The 5,306-nt window shown below is 48.6% G+C and overlaps 1 long non-coding RNA gene across 1 annotated transcript; it reads right to left on the reverse strand.

Annotated features, from left to right (window-relative positions):
• Positions 1–290: 290 nt before the first annotated feature.
• On the reverse strand, positions 291–3,065 carry LOC114864550 (uncharacterized). Its single transcript, XR_003787344.3, has 4 exons — positions 2,324–3,065; positions 1,834–1,911; positions 1,665–1,731; positions 291–1,593 (listed from the first exon to the last, which is right to left on the reverse strand). It is a non-coding gene; the product is annotated as an uncharacterized LOC114864550 (long non-coding RNA).
• Between the last annotated feature and the right edge of the window lie 2,241 nt (positions 3,066–5,306).

Here is a 5,306-nt window from a genome sequence, read left to right on the forward strand (position 1 = left end):
AATTTCCTAGTTCTAATCGAAAGACTTCCTCATTGGTACGATCTACTAAATACTAGACTGAGCCAGATGTGTCCCAGCGTCGCTCCCAACGCTCAGGCTTATATTTGTTCCAAGTCTTTCTATGAAGCCTGGAGAACAGGAGCTTAACGTTAATTTTATTCTGAGCTAATAACTGTGCGGACGTGGGTTCATGGTGACATCGCTGTCCCTTCACGCTCTTGAAGCCTTTTCTGCCAAACTGCTTCAGAAATCAGCATCTCACCCCAGTTCCATACTCGTCTAATGAAATATTTACCCAATTAGTAATTATCATGCTGCACTACTTGGAGAATTAGCACACGGGGATTATAAAATTAATCAGGAGTGACAGTGAAGAGGAAGCTCCGGTCAGAAACCACACGGGAGCCCGGACGGACTCTGACCTACATGTACCTGGCAGACTGCTGGCCTGGTTACTTCATGAGATTCAAATGATGAAAATGACCCAGTTTCCTCTCAAATGTGTGAAATGAAGAAAAGCGGAGCGTCTTCTCTCAAAAACATTATTAGATTGGAAAATGTAAGAGAGCTGCTGTATTGTGCCGCAGTGATTCAAGGTCACTGGTCTCTGCAGTTTTGAATATTTTACTTTGCTTTTGTTGTCTGATAGTTCAGACAGTGTAACTATAGTCAGGAAGACGAGCTCCTCATAATGGAGTCTTTACTTTAGTGTCAAATCTAAAAGCTGTGAGCCCAGTTCACCTTTGAGGCAGTGTCTCTAATTGATGCAGTGGATAAATAGGACTGGGAGCTTCTGCTGCACAACATTAACACCACATCTTTACCAGTGTTACTGTGGGAGGAGACGATGAGGAGGAATGAACATACGCTGTAACTACTGATAATCGATAGAGTGAATAGATGCAGGATGAACATATGGACTTTACTGGAGGGAAGCGACGCAGACTAATAAACTAAAACACACATACAGTATCTCATTTCTTTCACACTGTCTAGTTGTGTTATTGTTCTTTGGGCTTTGACTGACACTTAATTGGCCTCATCCCATTACATCCTGCTCTTCTGCAATGTTTTCCTGACTGCACTGACAGCAGTGGATGCAAACACATTAAATCATATCTTCTTTGGCTGGAATGTGTTTAAAAGATGCTTAAGCTTAATTTAGATGTTAAATTAGCTCATGAGCTTGTTTTTGTGAACAGTGAACACGGGAAACGCTGGACTCATAAAGCTTTTCCCAGTGCACTGAGCATCGCACTAATGTTATTTGGCCATCAGGCTAATGTTGCCATTTAGGATAATTTATGCTTCCCAGAAATGTTTATGTGACTGATGCTTTATTCTCTGGGGTAGAAATACGTCTTTACTAGTTTCTACAATTAGGTGAGAAACACTATAAAACGTCACGGGGGAAAAAAACTAAATATTGATTCGTAAATGAGAGCGAGACAGAGGTTTGCAGGTGAATGTGGAGGACGTGCAGCAGTGTCCTGACGCGTAGGAGCAGCATTTGTAGCTGGATCGATGCGGTGGTTGTACGGATTGTGTGCGTCGTTCTTCGAGCAGCACGCGGTCCATCATTCATGTCCAAGTCTGTCACGGAAAATAATTTATCAGTGCCTATTTACAGTACAGACGGACTGCGGCGTCGGCGTCCAATTTACCTTTCGCTACTGTACGAGAGTCTCCACGTGAGCAGATCAGCCAGCACCACTGGAATCAATCACACATCTGTCACAGACGGAGAGAGAGAGAGAGGACACTGTGAGGAGACGCTTAGACGTGATGCCCAGAACAGAGTTTACACATTCATTTCAGTGTTCAAGTATTTACAGCCACGGCAGCTGGAGGAGAGGCACGAGCCCAGGGTCCGACCACAGCCTTTGGACGTCAAGGCTGAAACGTCAGCTCCTAAAGTCAAACAACAGCCGTTTATTTTCCCTGGGGCGTTCGAACCACGAGCACACGAGACGAGTGAGAACACACGAAACCTATTCTGAAATAAATTTGTTTTGGGTCGAGTTTCCCCCGGAAAAAAGGGAGCATTTGCTCTGAGCTGCCTGGAGTTAGCGGTGATTAGGAAAAGACCTTGGCAACGCATGAAATGCAGGTGTGTTGCTTTGACACACGTAATCCTGGGTTTTATTGGCTCTGCGCTGCCCCTCAAAGGCCCACGGCCACTTGAAATTCTTTACTGCAAAAACTCTGCAACTTCAGAAGCCTCTTTAGCGAAGAGGAGGCGGAGCCGGGCCTCCATTTAGCCCGATTTCCTGTCTTTAAAAAGGATGAATGACCAGCTTTAGGCCATTGAGAGTGCCCTCACCTATGGCTCTGCGTTTGATCTCAGCATCGTGGCGGCAAACAGGTTGAAAGAGAGAGGGCCCTTAATGTCAAGGCCATTCTTAATGAGTCTCAGTGGACAGGACCAACCACAGCCCCCCAGGAAAATATAATCCCCCGCTTCAGCACAATGACTTCCCGTATGTCCCCATGTCTGCTTTCGTTTCTTCTTCCCTGGAATTACAGGAAATCCTGAATGATTTAAATGACACGGGACAAACACTTATTACAGACGTGGAGATTAGGTTCCTGGAATTCAATTTGCCGTAATCGGGTTAATGTTAAGTAGCAATAGTCAATCATAACCGTATTGTTTTGCTGTTATTGTTGGAGCTGGTGAGAAGAGATCTGCAGCCGCTTTCGTTCTGAGCCTCAATAGGATTTAAAGTGGTATTAGAGCCTCATCGGTTTACAGTGAGCCAATGCAACGTGACAGAAGAAACGCAGAGATAAGCGGTGACTTCAGAGCGAACTGCATCTACGGGAGAATGACGGAAGACAACTGAAATTTAACTAATCGCCGACGCCGTCATTTGCATATGTTAATGAAGCATTTCCGAGGCGATAAGGCTCCGACAAGACGGGGAATTACTGTGAAAGGCTGCAGCAGCGACGGTGTCGAGGAGCTGCATTGTTAATAGCAGCACAACACGCTACGTCCCTCCGCACGCCTGTTTACTGGCAGCTCGGCTTTGTGCGAGTCTCTCCTGAAATCTTCCACCGTGCTAGCTGTGGTAGCCCCTTTGTGTCACTGTATTCCCCAGGCTCCGTTCCACCCCTTTGTTTGCTTTGGTGCAGTTTCCGTGGCAACCGAGCCCAGGGCCCCCAATCAGAGGCCCACGCTACTGACAGGCAGGGGTGCAGGGGGTGAGGTGGGTGTTGGTGCTCACGCGGACGTGCACCTCATACACATGCATGAGCGTGCACGCTCGCACGCATGCACGCGCTCAGCCACGCGGTCCCTGCGGGTCATCAGTCATCGATGGCAACGGCTCACACTTGGCTCGGCCGCTGCACCGCCAGCAGCTGCGGTCGACGCATCAATGACAAGGCGCCCTCGTGACGACGCAGCGTGAGCGGCGCGTGACGGCTCGGGTTCTCGTGCCCGCAGGCTCCGCCCCCGGCTCCGCCCCCCCGGCTCTGTCACCGCCGCGCTTCTGATTCAGGTGAGCTCTTTGTGCAGCTCCGGTCCAGTGTTTGTGTTTATCCCGCTGCCGCTCCCTTTGGAAAACACACTTTGAAATGTTAACCACCACCTGCCACCACGCGCGCCCCTCACAGCCGTCAGGAGCTTCAACCGCGGCAGGTTTGAATGAAAACGCTTGTTATTCGAGTGCTCGGGGAGGAAAACCCTCTAACTATTTAATCACTAGTGTTGTCCAACAAAAATGCCCTTGGCTTCTTTTCCTGAGGGAGTAAATTCTAACTTTGGACTTCAAAGTGATCTTGAAAGTTGATCGCGTTGTGCAACATCACTCTGTCCACCCCCCCCCCCCCATTCTCCATTACCTGGAATCTGGGCAAGGTGCTCGTATTGCGCCCTGCTGATTGACTTGCAGGCATGCTGTCGCGACGCCAAACCTTTTGTCGAGCTTTAATCATCTGTCGCCCCCCCCCCCTCTCGCAGGCCAAGAACCCGCTGTAGGTGCAGCTTTAGAAAAAACGTGTGTGGCTGATTGTGTGTGGGTCCACGCATGGGTGGGCTGCGTGTCGGGAGCCTGTGGCCACAGCCTGCTAGCGTGGTGCTTATGCTGTGCAGCAGGTGACTGGAATACTGATTGCCCGGGGGTGTCCCCGCAGCAGCAACGCGTCTCTGCGCAGCTCCAGTGTTTGTCGAAATCACAACAAATGAAAACGCAGAATGACCTTGAATGAAAACACTAGATGGTTTGATGACATCTGCTTCTATAAGCTCTTAAAAACACCCGGTCGCTTCTCAGCGTGACGCCCCGATTGAGTTCAGCGAGGTTCCAGCCTTTTTTTATCCGCCGGTGACGCAAATCACATAAAAAGCTTGGTTGTGAAAATGATACGAGCTCAGGGAAAGAATCGCGCATTCGATAACAGAGCAACTAAAATGAGAGCAACTGGAATCGCATATTGAGCAGATTTATAGATATCTGGGTGATGTTTACCTCATTAAACTGTTTCATTATGAAGTCGAATGCAGCAAAGTTCACGGGCCGAGAGGAGAAAATACAGCGTGGGCTTCGAGTTCAGACCCAGAGTGAGGACTGATGGGACACTGGCAGCTCAACGTGGCTCCCGCCTGGTTCAGGTTCACGGTTGTATCACATACAGACGTGTGCTGCTGTCTAATCAGTTTTCTTAGACATACAGTCATTATTCACATGTTACTGATACGCAAGCGTTTTTCCTTCTCATTCACCACAACAGAAGCTGCTGCTTCACTCACGTCGCAGACGCTCTGTTTGATTCGCTTCCTCGCTGCTGCTCTGGTTCAGAAACGCCAGGCGAGCACAACAAACCACATGTTCCTGTTGTTGTCCGCTGCTTCCTTTCTTTTAGAGGATAAGGAACAAACTTATGTTAATTCACAGTGTAACTTGTGATCATTCACAGTGTTTATTCCGTCTCCCGTGTTCAGAGGGGTTATCTAAATGCTAATGTCTCAGTGTATCAAACTGACGGCACGGTCGGCTCTGCAAACACAAGCCCTTTTGTTATCACAGAGGGGGTGGCGGGCAGAAATAATAAGAGTGAGAGCTGTGTTTGAAGGGTTGGGCACATAAAATAAATGTCTCTCTCAATCCCATGTTGCATTTCCCGACCGCGCACTGGAATTGACACGAAGGACGCGTCATTTAGATGCGCGATAAGGGAAGTCGGGTCCTGCTGTTCATGCACGCCGTGCTGAAATGTTCTATTTGTGCCCTGAGCCTCATCCTACTTCGGATGAGGCGTCAGATAGCATTGTATCCTCTGTCACAAGCAGAGCGGACGTG

This window comes from Betta splendens, chromosome 10, assembly GCF_900634795.4.
Source record: "Betta splendens chromosome 10, fBetSpl5.4, whole genome shotgun sequence".
Lineage (NCBI taxonomy): Eukaryota > Metazoa > Chordata > Actinopteri > Anabantiformes > Osphronemidae > Betta > Betta splendens.